Raw genomic sequence first — 23,043 nt, forward strand, 5'->3', positions numbered from 1 at the left:
TAAAATCTTTACATATATTTAGCTGACAAACAGTGTGACATACAGAAAAATACATTCAGCTTGTTCAACAACAGTCCCGCTGTGATGCTAATTCAAACCCAGCCAGTGCTTATATAATTGTTATATTGTTAACTACAGGTTACAGGGGACTGTACAAAAGTACACACACACACACACACACACACACACACACACACACACACACACACACACACACACACACGCACACACACACACACACACACAGTGACAATTAGCTGACATTGAATCAATGCCAAGCAACAGATATTGGGACTAGCTGTCTGTCCCCCTGACTGGCATACTAATATCACACACATGGGAAATAGATGCACGCACGCACGCACACACATGCACACTTCAACTGTGGATGACAAGATGGCTAATTAAAACAGGGCTCTCTTCCCAATTTAAATTCACTGTACGTACATAAAACTGAGGGTATTAGACACAAGACGTGTGAAACATTTGCCAATAAAACTTGACAAAATGCAGCAAGTATAGTAGAATGAGAAGGAAATAAATGGATGTATAAGGGATTGATAAAAAAAAAAAAAAAATCCATAAGTGTTTTATTTAATATTGACCTTCTTCCAGCAAGGGCCACAATTGAGCTTTTCCAGCAACTTTGGATCCATATCCTGCTTACATGTCTTAACTGTGCTATAATCTCCTCCCCATATATACGACAGGCTGTTATCGTATAGGGAATAGCTCCTGCCACAGGTCTCATGCTGACACCTGAGCAGGCTCTTTCGGGATGAAGTGATAAGCTATGGGAATAAATAAGTTAGTGGACTCTGCATGTTTGATATTAAGAACATATGTTTGAGAATAATTTAAAAGGTTAGAAGTCTTTATTTTAAGTCCATCCAATAAGCGTTTATAAGCATCTAAAGTAATGGCTTAACACTTTAAGCAGAGCAAATAAAACTATTTATTAATGTAATTATAACAATTAACCCACCTCCTGTGGAATCCTCTAAGTGGAAGCTGCTCTAGAAAACACATAATTAATGGCATGAATGTTGTTTAATTGCCTAACATGGGGTATTACAATGATGTCGAATTGTAGCTTACCTGGGATTCAACATGGGTAACGTTTCCCGTCAAGAACAGAACAAAGGGCTCCAGATAATTACAGGATATATTCTGGAAATCAATAGTTAACATGCTCACCAGATGCTCAACAATCCTCATGAGTACAACACACTGCCTCGGCAGAAGAACATGTGTGCGTGTACATATTTGCTGGTGTCTGTTTTGGTGTGTTTATAATACTTTTATTTGCAGCTTAGTTTAAATTTAAAAAGCGGTGTGGGATTCCCTTTTTTTGTGTGTGTGTTTGTGTTTAAATATTCTTTGCTTCCTATGAGAAGCTTGGGAGCACTAACTTTGAACTCTACGTGGGAGAGACAGACAGAGACAGATATTTCATTCAATGTGTTTACGTGCTTGTGTCATTGAATCCTGTATGTCTCACTAAAGTTACACACTGTACTCTTGAAACTGTGTGTGTGTGTGTGTGTGTGTGTGTGTGTGTGTGTGTGTGTGTGTGTGTGTGTGTGTGTGTGTGTGTGTGTGTGTGTGTGTGTGTGTGTGTGTGTGTGTGTGTGTGTGTGTGTGTGTGTGTGTGTGTGTGTGTGTGTGTGTGTGTGTGTGTGTGTGTGTGTGTGTGTGTGTGTGTGTGTGTGTGTGTGTGTGTGTGTGTGTGTGTGTGTGTGTGTGTGTGTGTGTGTGTGTGTGTGTGTGTGTGTTCTCACTGGACTGGGCACAAACACAACGCAATACAGTACACTTAACTACGACATAGTACACGGTTCAATGGAGAGCAACGATGTGGTGTGTGTGTAAGAGAGACCCAGTGGAGATAAAGAGGGATATCTAATGAATGCAAAAAGAAATGAACCATTTGTTTTCCATTCTCACAAGTTCTTCAATTTAAATATATCTAAAAATATATGTGCAGAACTGTGAAGTGAAACCCTGCTACTGTTAGTGTCACAGAGTAGGATTAACTACCAGAAAACACACAAAGTAGCCTGCATGTTGAGTGTACATGGTTCATTATGCTTGTGGCGCTGGAAAGAAAAGGTATTTTTTAGCTCTCTTAAAATGAGTGGGTAATCTATCTTTATAGTGTTCAAATGACAGAACTTTTAAAAGAGCCATGCCCTACATATAGTAGGCTAATGCAGGGGCAGAGGGAGAAAGGGAGAATATGTGTGAAGAGAGAGTGTGAGAGAGAGAGAGAGAGAGAGAGAGAGCGAGAGGGAGGCTGAGATCAGAGCTAGTGTGTTAAAGAGACATTTGGACGGAGAGGAAGGAGAGACATTGCTCTGCTCTGAGAGACAAAATAAAAGAGAAAATGAAAATGTATTCCCCAGCAGACACAATTAATCAGGAATGACTTTTCCATCTTGTGCTGCTCTGCTAGTAATGTCTGGCATTAAGTAATGACATCATAACCCTGTCTGCACTGAATTTATACCTCAGATATGGAGGGAAATCCAGTGGGCTGACCTAAAGGCTGGAGCAAACAGGGCTCTAAAATCTGTTGATATTAATGACTGGACTTGAATATTTCATGCTTGCAGTAAATACTGCATCACACACAGCAGCATCTTACATCTATCTGTCATTTCAAATCAGAGAGGACAACATAAAAAAGGGAATAAAAGAGCATGTGCATATCATGAAAAAGCATGACAGAGCTTGAAATTATGATCATCATAAAAGTGCTGTTGCAAAGCTGGTCCGATTGTGTTTTACAACCCATTAGTAGGCTATTCAAGATTAAATGCCATGTCGCTTTTATTTGTCAGGCTCTTATTTTGAACCACCATGTTAAAGTTTTATTTTTTAGATCCTTAAATCGAAAAAATAGACTACATTCATCTTTTTAAATTTTAGCGCTGTGTGCATAAATCCTACATTTAAATAAAGATCTAGAGTAAACTATTAAAACCCAGAGTATATGACTGGTGAACTATAAAGAAATCTAATTTATATCACTGGTTAGAACTTTGCATTTAGCTGGTATAGAGCTTTTGGATGCAACCACTTTGGTGGATCATTGTGTTGCTGTTTTTCGGTACCTTGTGTTGCAGACGCCTCGCTGTGGTTGCTGCTGAGGGTTATTTCATAACACAGGATTACTCAGCCAGCGAGCTCTAAAAATAAGCATGAAATGAACCTCTCAACTGGAGTTTGTAATGAAAGATCAGTAGGTGTGGCTACAAGACATCCATGACAACCAATATCCAAAATTAATTTGACAAATTATTCAGAACATCAGCAGCTGTGGTTCATTTTTTACCAATTCCAGTGAAGTAATTACCTCCGCAAAGGAGGCAATGTATTTCCCTTGGTTTCTCTGATGGTTTGTCAGCAGGATTACGAGGAAACTGATCGCCTGATATTTATTAAACTGCATGGGCCAAGCAAGAACCCATTCATTTTGTGCTGCATTGCTTTATGTTCTAATGTGGAAAATGGCACAATCCAAGGAACATGTCAGTCAGACATTGGCCTTGGTTGTTGGGGTTCTCAAAGTTCCATTCCAGTTTCCACGTGTTTTGTTTGCTATGTTAGCAGCAATAGATTGCAATGCTTCCTGTTAGCAGCATAGTGGGTCCATGAAGCACATTTACAGCTTGCGTTAAATGTAGGTATTGTCTCTTGTTCAAATTCCAGGTTCAAAATATCCCTGACTGTTGAAGCCATTTTGCCTTTCTGATTTATAATTAAATATTATGAAGGTTTGTATATGATGTTTTATTATTCATATCTATCATTGTTTTTGATTGAGGCTGCATACCAATGTAATGACGTCACATAGACGTGGCTTTGGCCCTTTAACAGGGGACAGGTGGCAGGTGTGGGGATGAGTGGAAGGCAAACAATTTATTAACCGCATGATAGACCGCAGGGGAAAGGGGGAAGAGTACCCAAGCTACGCCGTATTATTTTGAATCTTCTGTTTAAACATGTTTAGTTTTGTTAAGCATTTTGGTCAGTCTTTAAATAAAGGCGATAACGGATCTTCAATGTGGATGCGCGTTAATTCTTCTGACCACTCACAAGACTGACTATTCCTATTTTGAGGACAAATAAATCTCTGTTACGTCTAGACTCTTAACAAAGAAAAAGTTAGTGTCGCATTCTTCAGCTGCTCTTGATAAGCCAGGCCAGGCTTCCTCGGTTACATTGACCTTTGCCATCATCTATACGCTATACAGTATACCTCCTATTACATTTGTCATAGGCCTTATTTGGGCTACCAATGCCACTGCGTAACTATTTTCCACTTGTCTTGCTGCAAAAGAGAAGAATAAATATTAAGTGACGCTTTTTTATTCAACCTTCAGAAATTGGCAATACAATATCAGTTAAGGTGAAAATGAATTCTCATCTCCTGTGATCAATTCAGCTCAAACATATGCATCTGTCACCCCACCCATAGTGTTATATTTCTGATTGTGTTTAATAGTTACATTCAGTAAAACACAACTAGGCCTCTTTCAGTACTCCAGCAGTGGGAGCCCGTTGGAGCATTGGTTTTACCGCATCAGCACATTGGTCTCATTGATATGAGTGTGGATGCTGCTTTTTTTTTTGTTGATGTAGTGCCATTCTCGGTGTGAATGTAAAACTGTTCTTAAATACGGCGTATCCCTGGGCTAACAACTTTAAATAACACAGATAAAAGTAATATGGTAATGTCTGAATCCAGGTAGGGAGAATGTCTTTCAGATGAGTGTGCAAGGTCAGCTGGTAGTAGACTCAGTGTTTTGCTCAAAGGCACTTGGGCAAAGTGAAGATTTGTTTTTAGCATGGATAAATATCCTGTTAGCAGTTGAATGATGGTTTCATTCCAGTATAGTGCAAGTGTAGCTTTAAACCTGAATATCTGTTAGTTTGGTGCTACTAGAAAAGAATAAAGAGGCTAATGATTCTGTTAATGCAGCACTTTGCCATTTTATTATTTCTGCTTTGCCTTTCTGTTAGCATGACATTTTCTATATGCTGTGGGCTAATGGCTGGCTAGCGGGCTAACATTAAGCTGGCTAATGCGTCTGTTAATGTTACATTAGTGTTATTTCAGTTTTTCTCTCGCTTAGTTCCATGGTTTAAGGGCATGGTGTGTGTGTGTGTCACTGTTACAGCACACCTACGCGCTGTGTGTCGGTATGTCGTGTACAGGATGAGTGTGTGTATGCACGCTCTACATATGGAGCCAATGAGATACATTTCCATTTCAAAGCGACGAGTCAGCAGCAGCAGAAGCTACTTTCATCCATTAATGTGATTTTAGGGACAGAGCGAGACAGTGAGACACACACAGAGAAACACACAGAGCCCCAGTAATAATTACTCTCCAGGTTGGCAAAGGGTTCGGATTGTTTATTAGTGTCTCTGTCTCTGGGTTCTTCTCTCACTGACTGACTTTCTAGTGTTCTTGTCAAATGATGTGTACTCCACGTATCTGCTGAGCAGTCTAGTGTTTAATGCAGCTGTCACTCACGTTAACAGATTCACTGCTCTTCAAAGTGTGTGGGTTTTTGTATCGTTGTATGTGTAAAAAAGTTGAAGTCTGCAGAAGATGAATCAATTTAGAGATAAACAGTTTGCGATTGTTTGTCTTGGCCTTCAAGGGGAAAAATGCTTATGTTAAGGGTTAGATCTGTGTGTGTGTCTGTGTAAAGGGGGGAGTCGTGAGGGGATTATTTTTGTGCTTGAGTGTCCTTTAGTGTGTGTGAATGTCCATGCGTAAGCTAAACGTGTGTGTGCCACTATATCATCATGTGTGTGTACACAGTTTTGCTGAGTGCAACCATGCGAACAGTGTACAAGCTGTGTGTCATTTTAATTCAGTGTTGCAACTCCAGAGTGAATGTGTGTGAGTCTTGAAATTGTTGTGTATTAGTGTTTGCTTGTTTACACAAGTTTGCGTGAGCCGGTATATTTGCTTGTATGAGTGTGCTGCAAATACATTTAAACTGTGTTTCAATAAAGTCTGTGTGTGTGTGTGTGTGTGTGTGTGTGTGTGTGTGTGTGTGTGTGTGTGTGTGTGTGTGTGTGTGTGTGTGTGTGTGTGTGTGTGTGTGTGTGTGTGTGTGTGTGTGTGTGTGTGTGTGTGTGTGTGTGTGTGTGTGTGTGTGTGTGTGTGTGTGTGTGTGTGTGTGTGTGTGTGTGTGTGTGTGTGTGTGTGTCATTTGGAAGATTTTAATGTATGGTCACATTAACATCTGGCATACTTGTGTATAAATGTGTGTCTATGCATTTTTGACTAAGTGTGTTTGTTTGTGTGTGTGTCTGAGCATAAATGCATTAGCCACGGGCTATCGTTGCTCCAGTAGCATCGTTCTTATTCTATCCATTTTTAATGATTGGTAATGGTCGCTAGCAGTGTTGAACCTACATCGTAAGGACACGGGAAAAAAACGGTCCCGTGGTGGCAGAGAGGGAGGCTGGAAACCAGACAGAGCAGAGAAGGAGATATAAACTGGGAGGGTGTTAATAGATGTTAGCTTGTTGGAAACCAACATTTTTAGCAGCTCTGCTGAAACATCCCGTGGTACACTGTGCCACTGCAGTACAGCCCCACAGGGGAGGCAGTGGGAGAGGGAGAAAGGAGGTGAGAAAAGGACCTGCAGGATGCTTGACTGACTGACTGTCAGTTTGATTTACAGACTAAATGATGGACTGGTTGTTAAGTTGATTGACTGACTTGCAGCCTGATTGGTTGTGTTACAGGCTGGCTATGTGACTGACTAAAGCAATTGCTGATTTGTTGAAGGCTTTTTACAAAGTACCTTTGTGATGGCAGAGCAGGAGAGGGAGGAGAGCAGAGAGATGGAGGAAAGACGAGGCTTCCTAAATGTGTTTAAACTCCACAAAAAGGTTTGGAATTAGTTTCCAGGGTCCAAAGGCCAAGAAAACGTACTAAGCACATAATGGCTGTTAAATTGTTTCTAGTTAAATTTGGCTTTTATTTGTTTCCATTCCAAGACCACAATGCACTTTATTAGAAATGCTTCCTTCAATTCTAGGAGAAAAAAAAAAAGATTCTATCTCCAAATCCAATTGAATTTGTATTAAAGTAAATTAAATAACATAGGGCCATGGAAACATTTAAAGAATAAAAGGAAAAAGATTTTAAAAAACTGAAGCTCTGAGGTTTTTCATGCCATGCTGACATCTCAAAGTGTAAACTGAGCAATATCGCCCTGTCATCTGGAGAGGAAAGAGAGATGGATGGATGGAAGGACGGAGAGAAATGTTGAGGAGTCAGAAAGGAAGAGGGAGGGAGGAGGGAAGAGAGGTGGGGGTTCAGATGGAGAATGTGGAAGGAGGACAGAAAAGAGGAGGAGGGAGGGAAGACCTTAAGCAGTGTGATAAGAAAAATAATAAAGTAAAGGTTTATAAAAGGCTCCTACACTCCAGAAGAGCAATATCAGCTACACAATTACACACTTTCTCCCTGTTTTTATCTCAATCCTACACACAGCTGTTTGAAAACTGATGTAGCAGTGTCCTTTACAGGTCATTGAATCCGAACAATGACAATCCCTTACATCTGTCTGGCAAATGATGGTTAGATCACACAGCTTTTCTGTCTGTCCTGCTCGGAAATGTAAGCATGTGTTTATGGGACTGTTAACATACTACCAATGTTTTTTTGTACAATGTTCTCATATCAAATTGTTATTCTAATTCCTCCTCATTTTGCCTGTGAAGACAGTACCAGGGCCTTTCAGCACATCTTCAGCACATTACACAATACGCTTCTTCCACGAGGAGTTTCAAGTAGTGCTTCTTGAATGTCAAAAAGGAAGCAATTCTCTCTCACCCCCTTTTCTTTTCTTCGCTCTCTACTCTTTCCCTTATCTCATCTCTGCTCTCTTTCTCTCGCTTCATGTCTTCTGCCCTCTTTTCATCTATAACTCCTATTCTCATTTCTGCAGTTTGTTATGTATCATTCCCCCAGCTCCTTTTTTCCCTTGCCACTCATTTTTCTCTAATTTCTTCCTCTCCTCTCTCCTTTCTCTCTGTTTAATTGCTCTCCTCCTTTTCTGCATATATTCCCATACGCCTGTCCTCCCCTTCTGCATCCATATCTCTCAATCTTTCTGTCCTTTTCTGTCCTTTTTCTCTCATCAACTTCCTCCACTTCACTCGTTCTCATTTTCCTTCTCCGCCTTCTTCCGAAGTCTCCTTCTCTCTCTCTGCCCTTTCGAGTCCTTTGATTAGGTTGTTGGCATTTTCATTGAGATGTCTATATGACCATTGAAATAACTCTCCTGTCACAGTCTCATCTGCCCTCCATCTACTCTGTCTCTTCATTCTCCACTTCTACTCCTCAGCAATACCTCCCCCTACTCTTCCTCCCCATCTTTTATTTTCTTGCTCCATTTTATCCCTTTCCTGTGCTGCTCTCTTGCCTCTGCCAATATTCCTTTCAGCTTCTCCTCTCTCTCCTCCCTCAGTATCTCTGTCTTCCTCCTCCTCGTCCTCCTCCATCCTTTTCACAGTTCTGCACCTCAGCTTTGCTATATTTACCCCCTCTTTCTTGTTTTTGTCTGCCGTTTCGTTTTTACGCCTTTCTACTCTCATTTTCCCCTCTCTATTTCCACGCCTGCTTCCGAAGAGCGTTTGTCTAAATGTCAGATGGCCACATCAGCCACTGTTGCTATCATAAACAGCTCTCTGGACGGTACCAGAGAAAGAGAGACACAGGGGGAGGGAGCGAGGTAGGGTGAGTGTGTAGTGGTGGTTGTGGTGGTGGGGGGGCCTGTGCTGACGCTGCAGTTTTCTTGTGTTTCTGGCAGTGAAGAGAAAGAAAAGATGTCTGGAAATAGAGAGAACATGTTTTAAAATGATATGGGGTGTGGGGTGTTATAGAGTGAGTTGGCCTATAGAAAATTAGATAAGAGGAGTGGAGGGAAAGGGAAGGGAGTGAGGCGAGAAGAATGAGAAGGGAGGAGAAGAAGAGAAATAAAGGGAGAGGGAGAGCCCGCGTGTCTACATGCCTCTAATCTGTTGATGGTTGAGGGGAAGCAGACAATAAGCCATTATCTCTCTGAGACTTAGCTTTAGCTGCAGCAGTATATGGCACTGCAAACTGCTGGAGCCAAAACAGCTTACAGCACAGTAACACACCCAGGATGCTCCGGCACCCAGACAGGAACAGGATGGCACATCAGGACAAAGTTTAAAGGAAGAAAAAAACATATTAACCGGTCGTAATAACAACAACATTAAGATCTGATATGAGGCTGTGCGGTCAAAGCCCATCAGCATAAAGTTTTGAGGAAGTTTCTGCTGCCAATGCCTTCTCTTTCATTCATCAGGATTATGTAACCTCCATGGTAGCAAAACATGCTACATGAGCTGTCAAACACTGCTATTGTTAGCACCAAAAACTTTCAGTGTTGACTAAGTCTAAAACAATCTATCCATAAATGGACTTAAAGAAACTTGTTAGCATAGCAACATCAGGGCTATAGACCACCTGTTACCAGCCCATAATGCAACAGTCTCTGTAAGACCCGGTGAATGCACTAGTATTCTTTCCCTTTAAAAGATATATGATTTTGTGAAAACAAAATTGTGTAGTCCTCAAATGAAATAAAAGTGACACCTTTTTAAACTTAATTTTCAGAAAATAAACAATGTTGTGCTCAGGGCAAAATGATTGTAAAACTAAATTACTTTTTATCATCAGCATAAGGAAACATTCAGTATGCAAAGCACGGCAAGTTTATTTGTATAGCACCAATTCAAAGTGCTTTACAAAGTAAAATACAAAAATACTAGAATATATCTTTCTTGAAATGCTCTTTAATTGGCATTCACATCACAGTTGCCCCTATATCTCTGCTTCTGTCAACCAGGATTAACATTTAATGGTTAATTAATCACAATCAAGCAAAGACTAACACGTCAAGCTTTTTTAAAGAACAAGGTCAATGTTGAATGTAAAAACCCAAAGTGAAATGAAGCATGAGACATGCAAGAATCAGTACCTATCGAATGGGGCCTCTGGCATCAACGTCTGGCTCTTTGTATGACCTTCGTTGTCTTCCACCAACTTCCCATGACTTAGACGCCGCCAGAAAATATAGCATTTCCTCTATAACTCTTTCTCCGTAATGCATTTTGCAAAACAAATTAGCAGTACAGTAAGTGGGATTCCTAAGAGACGATGTTGATCAATTACAATGTGCAAATTTGAAGAAAGAGGCAGTCAGGAGTGCTGCTACACAGAATGCGACTGGGCACAAACCCACAAAGAGGTGCAGACTGGATATAGACGCACTGTGTAGTTCCTGTGTTCCAGTAAAAAACAACAGTTAAAAATAGCATCGAGATGGAAAAACTAATACTGTTTTTCCGTTGCTCTCGCACATTAGGCTTTTATGTACTTAATGTTGTGCATCAATAGCTGTAGAGCTTACAGTTTCCCCTGTTTTCCAATTAATATTTAATTATGAACCCGATGCACCTCCATATGCAGTTAAGATATAAAAGTGAATGGCTTCCAATGATTGTTATGTTTCTGCTGTTTCTCAATAAAATTATTGAACATAAATGCCTCTTTAGACATCTGTGGAGACCTTTTAGATAAAAAAAAAAAAAAAAAAATCTCGTTTGGCATTGGTTCAATCCTTTCATTCCTGATATTACATCCTGGTTGATTCAGGTATGGATGTTCGTACTCCCAAGGCTTGTTTCCTGATTTTTCTATTTCCTCCTCAACCAAGTGAGAAACACTGAATCAAGTTCATTTCCAGGCTATTGGTTTTGTTACTGGGTGGTATTAACTAAAGTAGCTTTTTAAAAACACCATCATATCCAGTTTGTGATATAGTCCTTCTGTAAGTCTGACTGCAGGTGTCATGGACGGCCCAATTGAAATTCAGAGGATGAATCCAACATCATAAAGAAGGCATTACACTGCACAGGTGTTCTTGACATTTTGTCAAGATGCACTTCACTCTGCCATGAACAAAAAGGATGATTAAACATATACAGTAAATGTACAAATAGACACGAAAAATCACTTTCTAATAATCTCTTTCAGGCTGTCTTGCTGGCACTAGAAACAGGAGGGAGGCCAGATTTGACACCAATGCCGTTAAAAAGCTGACGTCACTGCACTGACTAAGACACAGAACAGAGAGAGGTGTCACATAGCAAGCCTGCTCCTCTCCTTCCTCTCCTCTCCTTCCTCTCCTCTTCTCTCCTGTCCTCTCTTCACACTACTAGTCTTGAATCTCTCTTCTCTTTCATACCCTATCATCTCCTCTCCTCTCTTCCCCATCCTTTCCTACTATCTTTCCTCTTTTTCCTCTCGATTCCATATCTTCTCTCCTCTCATCCTATCCTTTCCCCCTCCCTTTTCCATCCTGTCCTCTCCTGTTCCTTTCCCTCCTCTTTTTCCTCTCCCTCCTCTCCCTTTCCCTCCTCTTGCCTCCACTTCCTCCCTTCCCTCTCCTCCCCTAATTTTGATTTTAGCAGGCATTTTGTTGCACCCTGTAGCCTGCTGGTGTGACGCTGTTTAGGGGCATGAAGAGCTTTCTAAATGATGGCTAAATTTAACTAAATGACTTCCTCCACTCATATCTGATATAATGTTCTCCCATGCTCCTCTCCCCTCTCTGGATCTCTCTCTCACTGCCTCATCCTTTTTGAGCTGTTGTCCTTTTTCGTCCTCCTTCCTCTCCCTCCCTCTCTCTCTCTGTCCTGAAGTGTGGTTTGCTATTTCTCAATCTCCCTCCTTCCTCGCTCGCATTCCCATTTACCTTTTTCATCTCACTTTGTCTCCTGCTGCAACCACTCCCTCCCCATCCTCTCGCTTCCTGTCCGCTAATCGTTTTGTTTTGTCTACTTTATACTTGTGTCATACTTTTGAATCGGTTTCTCTTTCTGAAGTCTGAATAACATAACTAGAGAAATGTCCTTTTAAACATTAGATAATCTGCTGGCAGTTGTCCGTCGGTCTGATTGATCCACTTCCTCCCTGTTTTTTCTGCAATAATGTGCCTTTGACTGTAAGCTGGGACTAATTAGAGGATAGATCTTTACCTGAGAATTAAGGTCAGAAAATTGGAAAAAGGATAATTGCTTGTAGGTCAGAAGTCAATGGTGGCTTAGCCAGCCAACCAGCCTCCTTTATGGTACTCTATCCATCCATTCACTAACGAGCGCTCTACAGCACAGCCTAATTACCTCATTTATATGTATAAAGTATATCACTCATTACATTACCGTGTATATCGTGTTGCCATACAATTATGACAAAATCTAATGTTAAATTGAAGCTGTAATTTATGTTACCTAATCTGCTGTATCCAATTACCATATTTATGAGTTTGTAAATGAATATATCGATAATTTCACAAATGATATATTTAACACCACACGTTAATACAATGATACATCAAACTTTAATTTAGTTAAATATATCATTATTTTATGGACCCTATAAACCACCGGATTAAAGTATAAATTATTCTATTGAACACATATTCCATATTATATTTTGTTATAATGTAATATAATAAGGTGTTGCCCATCCTAACCCCAGTGGAAAACACACACATTAGAAACACATCAAGCTTTTCAAGTGAGAGCCCACCAGGAGTAGCTGGCTAACAACATAACACCACTGCATCAGCGTTACTGAAACACGTTATTTAACCCGTTGATTCTGCAGCTTATAGCCCGTCATGCTTCCAGTTTTTATCGGTCAGGGTTTGCAAGTCTATCATATTGTGTTTAATGATGTTAAAACTGTGAAATAAACGAAAAGGTATAATTCATGTCAAGCATTTTACAATATAAATTAAAAAAACACTGTGAAATAATAATACCCATAGGTTGACTTTAAAATAGCTTAAATGTTTCACTATTTGAACCAAAGAAGCATCTTCAATTTGAGTTGATTTTCTCTCGATTCTTGACCAAGATCGTTTTTGTTTATATGGTGGATAAGGCAAAAAAACTCGACACAGATGTGCTGCTTGTAGGGTTTCCTGACTCCTGGCTGTTGTTGGAATTTTCTACGAAGGAAACGAAGATGTCTATTTACCAAAAGTGGATAAGGTAGATTAAGTGTTTTTGTGAAGAGAGTATCGATACCACTCTTTTACCAGTACACTACATAAATATGAAGCTGGAGATAGGGGATGATTAGCTATCTTAATTTAGCATAAGGACTGGAAGGACAATAAGACAACTAGCCTAACAAAAATCTGCTTATAATCACTTATACATTTCAATAATTAACGTGGTATAGTTTGTTTTTGTCAAACATACATTAACAGTTAGGGTTCTACACAAATATATAAAATACTTTCATTTTGAGTTGCCTCCATTTTTCTGACACCAAGGACATTTCAAGCACATCTTTGTGCTGGTGAAAAATAGATAGATAGATAGAATAGATAGAATCGGAGGATGAAACCCTCTTTATTTGTCACATGCATGCACACAGCAGAGCACACACAGTGAAATTAGTCCTCTGCATTTAACCCATCCTAGTACTAGGAGCAGTGGGCAGCTATCGTGCAGCGCCCGGGGAGCAATGGGGAGGGGGGATTGGAGGTGTCCGGTGCCTTGCTCAAGGGCACCACAGCAGGGCCTAGGAGGTGAACTGGGACCTCTCCAAGTAGCAGTCCACTTTCCATATTTCAAGTCTGTTCGGGGACTTGAACCGGCGACCCTACGATTCCCAGTCCAAGCCCCTACTGACTGAGCCACTGCTGGACAAAAAAAAAGTGTTTCTGGTTCTGACGTTCAGAACAGAGCTAACAGATCTCACTGTCAACCCTGCTCTGCTTTCTCATATTTGAAAAAGACAAGTGAACATTATAATTCTATTAAATAAATGGAAACCGCAGAGATGCTGCATATCTTACTTGTGTACAACACAGGTTGATTTGTGCATCAATTACATACACTAAGCCACGCTGCCTCAAAAGGGAATCAATCTGCAAACTCCGGCTCAGCAGGCTATTTTCTATTTCCACAGTCTGCTCTGTCAACATGACTGATATGTTAATCAGAGTATTATTTATGGTTGAATGTGGAAATCATTGATTAATGCAGCAGCTAGAATGTCATGCAAAGTGTGTCATCTGCGGTCTTGTTTTATGGAAACACTGCATAAAAAGTTAGGTTAAGCCATATTTGATACCATTAGAAACCGCTATTTGTGATGACTGATTAGTCATCTTGCTTGCCAACTGAAAATTATATATTTGTAATTTGTGTTAATTACATGGTACAGCAACATATTGTCTTCATGGTACAATCCTGTAATTTGCTTTAAGAAAAAAATGTGAAATCATTCCTATAATAATCATAGAGACTCCTAAGATTGAATTCTTTCTGCAAAGGAAAGAAACCAGGTCAGCACAGAGCAGCTTGGTGGCCTGTAACCTGCAGGCTTTTGTTCTTTCCTTTTAGCCCGAATAACCCTAACCATAATTCACATTTAAAGAAAAGAATACACAAAAAAATAGCAAGATCCGAGTGAGAATATTCAATCAAAACGCAATTATTATTATTTTTACTATCCTGGACCCCTAAACCAGAGGAGCTAAAAATGACCGTCTCACACACTCAGTCCACTTTAAGCCTATCCTAACAATATGAAATTATATTGAACAATGTATTACTATCAGAGCTTGTATGGCATTTTCCTTACAATTATTATAACTAATTACTGTTTACAAGCTTTCTTTGTTAAATGTCTCAGGAGACCACCCTTTCAAGTTTTTACATCATATTTACATCATTTATTTTAGTCATTATTGTTAGCATGAAAGAACATCACTTGGATATAATGAAAGTAAATTAAGTCTGTCAAAGCTGCATTTTATTTATCTGGTTTTTGTATACATTTTTCTACAGGGACCTTCCGTATCAAGGTTAATAGCAACAGACATTATTTGACATGAATACAACATTGCTGTTTTTGATAAAGAAGATTCCTCACATTTAGCGTTGCGGTCATTTCTTACATCATTCTTAATTTATGCTGCTGTAATTCAGAACAGTTGTGTTATAAATATATCCTCTCTGATGAGGTCGAGGTTGAGAGCCATCACCGGGAGACATGACAGGTGCGTCCATATGGCGTACGTGTCTGCAAGTGCCTCACTGTTAATCCTTTATGAGCATACATCCATATGAATGTAAAGTAAAACATACCAGAAGTGACATGAGTCAGATAGTCTGCTTACTGCAACGCTGGCAGAAAAAAAAGCGTTGACTCTGCTCTTTCATCCACATCTTATTTCTTTCTTCCACTCCAGCGAGATATTATAACATGACAGGAGTCAAAGACCTCTGGCCGGTTGCACCATTACTCAGAGTGCAACTGTCAATGTTCATATCCAGTATTTTCTCTTCCTCTCATTCCTTTCTCTTTAATCTTCTGAGCAGCGATGATCTAATTGAGATTGACCTCTGTTACCACCAGCATACCATGTTGCTTCTCCATGAAGATTAGCGTGCAGTATATCCAAACACCATCGACATGAAAACACACGCACCACTAGATATCCTACCTCTCGGGGCCTAGCTGTGAGCTGTAAAATCACTGCATCCATATCACAAATGTCATAATCAAGAAATGGCCACCAGTGCGTGATTAAAAACAATTACACACACACTAGGTTTATACAGTGTTTGGTACCTAGGCCGACATTGATCTTGTCTTATCTGCTAAGCATTTTGGGCAGAGAGCGCTTGTGAATTTTTCAACATATCAGTCTCCTTTGTTCATTTTCTCACTGATGGCAGCAGAGATAGTTGGCTTCCTGTTTTGGTTTTGTTGCAGGCTGTAACAATAAGCGTCCTCCTTTTGTAATTGATTTGTCTAGCGAGAATAGAAGAATAATTGTTCATGCCAGTCCTTTTTTACAAATAAGTGCTAACCAGTCAGATGTATTGTGGCTTGCTAAGGTAATGTATTACCTAATTAATGATTTACCTAAACATTTTCCAATGCAGTCTATCTTAGTGAATACTGGCAGTATTTTTTGCTGTAATGACTCACAGCCACTGCAGGGAAATACAGAACAAGAAGGATATAAAAAACATTATACACTTATTTATTTTTCCGTGTGTGATTGACATTCTGCATACCTCATAGCTGTCAATCCTGGATTTGTCATGCCCAGTGAACACCAGCCGATCAGCACTATGGTTTGACCAAAAGGATAGCTTCACCCCTCTACATCCTGGACCTCACATATCTTTATGATTGCACACAAGACACACCGGTGATGGCTTTTATTTTGATAAACTGAAAGGTTCAGTATGCTCGTATTTTACTATGTTGCACAAGATGCCAACCAAACTCTTCTGAATGAAAGTTTGGATACAATAAGATGTTCTTGATTTGCAAAGAGGCATAACAGCAGAGGGGATGTACCTGGCCGCGGCCCTGTGTGTGTTGTATAGAGGGGCAGTGTGTCTCCTGTCAAAGGGCATTATCTGAAAGCACGATGCTGAGGTTGTGAGTTGAGTCCCTCGTTATCTTACTTTCTTCCTTTACCATCCTCTACTCATAGAGCTGCTGGAGGATTGAGCACTGCTCCTCCCTTGACTTCAAGGGTGATCACCCCTCCAGTTAGTCCCTGAAAGCTTGCTGTATTAAGCCATAAACAAAAGGTGAGGAAGGTCTCTATATGGAAGATGTAAAAGATGCAGAGGATGAAAGGGGCTTTATCCAGGAGCCTCTATTGAAGTACAGTAAGTTCCCATGCTGGCTGCTTTTTTGTAGATTGTTTGTATTTTATTGTTGAAGAAGTGGAAAATGCATTTCTTCAGGAGCCTATGGTATCCTAAAGTACAGTGGTATGCAAAAGTTTGGGCACCCCTCTGAGATTTCATGACAATTTGCTTTTCCTTTATAATAGAAGATCACAGCAACAACATTTGTTTTCCTACAAAGATGTAGACGTTTTAGTGTTTTCCAGACCAAAATTCTTAGGGTAGCATTACATAGTTTTATTATAATAAAATAAAATGCAAAAAATGGGATGTGCAAAAGTTTGGGCACCCTTATAAATAGCATTCATTTCAACACCTGTACGGATTTATAGCTGACAGGTTGCTGCACAAAATTGCTTTGATTAGCTCATTAGACCTTCAATTACAAAGACAGGTGGAACCAATCATGAAAAAGGCTATTTAACATAGGTAATAGCTGGCTGTGCCTGGCCTAGGTTCTTTCTTAGGGAGTGGCAAGATGGGGACCTCAAAACAACTCTCCACTGACCTGAAAGCTAAGATAATCCAACATTATAAATTAGGAGAAGGGTACAAAAAATTATCTGACAGGTTTAAACTGTCTGTCTCCACAGTCAGAAACGTAGTTGTGAAATGGAAGGCCACAGGAACAGTCCGTGTGAAGGAAAGATGTGGTAGGCCGACAAAAATAGGGGAAAGGCACAGGCGAAGGATGGTGAAAATGGTCACAGAGAAGCCACAGACCACCTCCAGAGAACTACAACAACATCTGGCTGCTGATGGTGTAGTTGTTCACCGTTCCACAATCCAGCGTACTTTGCACCAGGAAGAGCTCATTGGAAGGGTGATGTGCAAAAAGCCTTTCCTGAGTGTTAATCACAAGAAGAGTCGCATGAGGTATGCAAAAGCACATCTGGACAAGCCAGAAGCATTTTGGAACAAAATACTGTGGTCAGATGAGACCAAGATTGAGTTATTTGGTCATAACATGAACAGGTATGCATGGCGAAAAAAACACACTGCATTCAATGAAAAGAACTTGTTGCCCACTGTAAAATTTGGTGGAGGATCTATCATGTTATGGGGCTGTGTGGCTAGCACAGGTACTGGAAAACTTGTTAAAGTTGAGGGCCACATGAATTCCTTACAGTACCAGGAGATTCTTGACAAGAATGTTCTAGAGTCAGTCACAAAGTTGAAGCTACGCCGGGGTTGGATTTTTCAGCAGGACAATGATCCTAAGCACCGATCAAAATCCACCAAGGAATTCATGCAGAAGCACAGGTACAATGTTCTGGAATGGCCATCCCAGTCCCCAGACCTTAACATCATTGAAAATGTATGGATTTATTTGAAGAAGGCTGTCCATGCACGGAGGCCAAGAAACCTGACTGAACTGGAGACGTTTTGTGTGGAAGAATGGGCCAAAATACCACCTGCCAGGCTTAAGGGACTTGTCTGTGGCTACAGGAGGCGTCTACAGGCCGTTATTGCAGCAAAAGGAGGCAATACTAAATATTAATGGAATTATTTCTTAGGGGTGCCCAAATTTATGCACATGCCTATTTTTGTTTGAATGCACATAAACATGTTTCTGTTTGACCAATAAAAGTTATTTCACTACTGAGATGTTTCTGTTACCATAAGGTATAACATATGTTAAAATGAAGTTGCTGCTTCAAAAGCTCAGCAAGTGACAAACTGATGCAGTGGTTTTCCTAAGGGGTGCCCAAACTTTTGCATACCACTGTATAATTCTGATCAATAAAAAGTTGTGACTTCCATCTCAATTCACATTTATCTCAAATTTTAAACATGTTCTGTGAAGTTATACACAGTAGCTCTTCCAATGACCTCGCTGTTACAGCTACATGTTTCCCAACCAGGATGCTATATGTGGATGTGGTGTGATAGTTATGCAGCTGACATGTTCTGTCATGGTTATCTTGCCATCCTACATTCCCCAGGGCCCACGCATGACAGCCCCAGTAATGGTTACTCAAATGTACAGCACCATATCTTCAGGATTAAGGGTACATCTCATAGGGTTTGTAATTGATGGCGATATCAAAGTAACGCTAGATACCTTGGATGTTAAACAGTGGGCATTCAATAGGGAGATAGTATCTGTCTTGTGTTGTCCCCAAGTGACAAGGTCATATATTTTTCTCTTCTCTTCTCTGCTCTTCTCTTCTCTTCTCTTCTCTTCTCTTCTCTTCTCTTCTCTTCTCTTCTCTTCTCTTCTCTTCTCTTCTCTTCTCTTCTCTTCTCACAGCCAACATGTCATTCTTTTCAGTGATTTACTGTCTCCTCACACATTTGCTCAGTGACATTAATTTTGAAAAGTGACAAGCAACAAATCAAACTTCTTATCTGCTGTATCAGAGAAAATCTCATCGAATGTGTGTTGACTTGATTAATATGCATATTAACATACAATGGCCTCAAAGCATCTCCTTCAAAAACCTTTGAAAAGTAAAACTTTAATGTCTCTTCTGTCATTCCGTGGAAGCACACAGGATGATGTTTTAGACCTGGGAGGCTCCTCTGAATGATGATTATATTTGAAATGTAAGTTGATCAAGACTTTTTACTTCTAATAATATGGAGTGAAGTGTTTATTATTAAAATGACAACTGCATTATTCTGCTTAGTTGAGTGGATTGGGTTACTGATTCCAATTCAAAACAGGGAATTGGATTACTGTTTCCCTAATACTTTTTTTTAAAACCGATATCCTCTCAGGGAAGGTGACTGTGACCGAGGCCAGGCTGTATATATGTACAATATGGCCACTGCAGCACCATGATAAAAAACTCTCTTAAATGTGAAATGATACTTACACACTTGGCAAGACTATCATGTTGCTAGCCTACTTCTAGTGAATCCTCACATCATAAGATTAGTGATCTGATTTCATGCTTTGCTCCTCTCCTTTACTCACACTCCTCTCCTTGCTTTTCTTTCCTCCTGCTTTCCTCTAGGCCAGTGCTAATATATCATCATATTGCTTGGTGAGGCAGAACTTGGGCAGGGGATAAGACTTTTACAGTTTTGACATATATTCAAATTCAATGCTCATGGATGAGTTAAAGGGATATCTTCTTTGTGCATTATTTGTGATATTATTCGTTGTCATAATCCCTTCGATGAAGATACTTTACTGTGCCTTGGGTTGTGACCTGAAAGAGCGTAGCATTTGACACGTACAGTATGTGTAGTGTGCCTCATCTCATGACTGTACCAGTGACGGGGGTAACTTCAGTCTTAATGCCATACTCCATAATTCAGCCACTCACCCACATTGTATACAGATTGATGCAAGATTTTGACTTCTGCTGAACACTGAAATCCTTTTTGGAGCTGTCATAATGCATCGTTACTCAAAAAACAGATAAGTCACTGTTGGCAAACAATATGATTAAACAAACCTTTTACATCTACGTCTTACATAACCGCCGCATTTAGCTGCCATGTTTGGCTTTGTAAAAGAGCTCTGTCAACCATTTTGGGAATGGAAATCTCTGTGATTTGTTAAATCGGTGTATAAAACAAGCTGCAGCAGTGTAGTGATAACATAATGACATGTAGTTCTGTGGTAGTTTTATTCTTCTGGTGAAGCATGGCCTCTGAGCCAGGGACTTTTGAGATAAATGTTTAAAGAGAAAGCTCTCTTTGGTTGAACACACAGTTTAGCAATAGAACCAGACATGACAAAATATCTGAAGAGGTGGTGTTTGCTCCAAGGACGGTGGGTGATCAAAGGCCTTCTTTAGCTGACATCGTCAAACAGGTCTGTAATAATTCAGCTCAATGCTGCAGAAACTAAGCAGTATTATGTATTACTGTACTTTTTTTTACCAACCTTATATTATCATAAGTGCAGCACTAACTTTTGCCGCATGAAATTCAGCCATCCGTCAATCCAGAAAAGTGAAAGACCATTATTTTCCTATTTTATTTATCGAAGCCTTCCTCAAGCCTGCTGGTACACACATCCAATATTAGTTATTTATCTGCCGTTAGATTTTCAAACTGGGTAAAATGGGAAGCCGTTGTTGACTGGAAAAGAGGAACACATTCAGAAATAACTTTTCATTACATGCTTGGTTAGGTTTGTATGAAGAAATACACAGGAGCCATCTGGCATGAAGATCCTGTATGTGTTAAAGCATTGTACAAACGCAGAGCTGGCCCTTTTGTAAATGTGCAACTTCAATCACAAATCATTAGCGCTTTGCCAGCGGCTCAGAGGTGCATGAGTGGCAAGTTAAACTCATCCATCCGGGGCTTTTATGAGCAGTACATTAGGCAGGCCAGAGAATAGTCTGAGACAACACACTCCGTCTCCTGTCTGACCACCAGCTCTCTATCCGATGCGATTTTTAATGCCAGGAAGTAATACTTGTGGGCATTGACCACTTGCAGTGCACCGCCTCTGTACTATTTAAATGCAAAAGCTTTTAAAGATGTAAACTAGATTGTATTTGAGTGATGTTCTCAGAGAAGCAACTGTGTTGTATGTCATGTTTTTGGGGGGGCTTGTTCTGATCATTTTAATTGTAATATTAAGTGTTGCTTCTCAAACAGTCCAAAAACTCTTTTCATCGAATTTTGGTTTATTTGTACCACATGCATTTGTATTTGAGCCTGTAAGAAATTGTTAGCTACTAAACAACAAACATACAAAGAGCAGGACTCAGTGAGGAGCAACAATACTACTAAATTCAGTGTGTGTGGGTGTGTGTGTGTGGGTGTTGGGTGGGTGTTGGACGGGGGCTTGGGGGAAGGGAAGGAAAAACAAATCTAGCTGTCTATCACTGTTGGCTTGTTCAGAATCAACACAACCTACAAATCAATGACCAAAAAATAGAAAACATACATGAAATAGAGCAAGACATGAACTGACAAGAAGGAGGGAAAAAAGAGGGAGAATAGGAGACAGACAGAGAGTTTATTAGTGGCTGTCAGAAACATGACTGACCGCAGGAACTCCTAAGAAACTTGGAGGAATAAATAGAAAACTCAACCTCTGCTTTCATTCACTGACGACATTTCCTATTCCAACCCTTACTCCATCAGGGAGCATCTGAATAGATATTACTGGAAATATTATACTGACATGAGCGAGTAATTCTTAAACAATCCATTAACATACTGTATGGGAGGAAATCCTATCATCTATAGCAGTGCTGCTAAATCTGCATGTGCCATACTACTATCTTCCTCTGTGTGTCTGCCATGCATACACATGTGTTTGTCCACCTGTGTGAGTCTGTTGTGCATGTAATTGCTATGTTGCAGCTCCAGAATGGTCGTCATTTTACCTAATGTGTTTTTTCATCATGGGGGAAATAGTGGGCAGTTAGCCATCAGTTTGCCCGCACTGTGTGTCTCAACCCATTAACTAGCAGCTTAGATATAACACAGCGCACCTCAATTACTAGGTGCCTCAACCCATTGCCTGACAACATAACATATTAGACAGCTTAGCTCACTTATACGTGTCTGGATTTATTGACCAGTCTCTTACGATATAGAGGATCATTTGGTATCTGCTTGGCTTGTTAGGTATTTATTTGCTTCAAGAGGTAGCATTTAGCTAATGAAGAAATAGGGAGTCTGAAGTAGAAGACAAGCGAGGGATTCATTCTGTCTTTATCCAGCTCAGTGTCTTTAAGTTCATTACTGATCAACACACTATAAATAAAATGGCTAATAATGGAAGGATCAACGACACAATATGTGGGTGTGACTCGCTACATGTGTCACTATTTCACTTTTGTTTATTTGCATTGAATTGATATCAGATCTCTAGAAGTAATAAGAAGTCTGAATCGTCTCTTGCATCACAGCAGCTCCATTTGTAACATAAACAAAGACAGATGTTTAAGACAAGATACAAGGGATGAAGAAATAAAACCTAACCATACAATCCCTGAAGACTCTCTAACTTTGATCTGGGATAAGACACCCCTTTTTAATTTAAGGTTGTACTAGTCAATAGGGCTTCAGTTTAGCCCTTTAAATCATGGGATAGTTACAGCAAAGTATTGTGGTAAATTCCCCTCGTATAGATACATTCAGTATGATAGGCACAATTTCCAAAGCTAGGGATGTCAGGACCACATTTTTTTAAAGAGACAACATTTCAGTTGAGTGCATCCACCGGCTGCAGGCAGACTTTTTGGCCTGACATCAAGTATACTTATTAAGGTTAATTGGTGACAGCTGGTATGACCTGTCACAGCA

General features: G+C 40.0%; 1 protein-coding gene across 1 annotated transcript in view; it reads left to right on the forward strand.

Annotated features, from left to right (window-relative positions):
- Nucleotides 1-23,043, forward strand: part of LOC134862870 (CUB and sushi domain-containing protein 1-like) — a 343,579-nt gene that overhangs the window by 2,331 nt on the left and 318,205 nt on the right. The gene's annotated exons all lie outside the window — the stretch shown is intronic.

Source organism: Eleginops maclovinus, chromosome 4, assembly GCF_036324505.1.
Source record: "Eleginops maclovinus isolate JMC-PN-2008 ecotype Puerto Natales chromosome 4, JC_Emac_rtc_rv5, whole genome shotgun sequence".
Taxonomy (NCBI): Eukaryota; Metazoa; Chordata; class Actinopteri; order Perciformes; family Eleginopidae; genus Eleginops; species Eleginops maclovinus.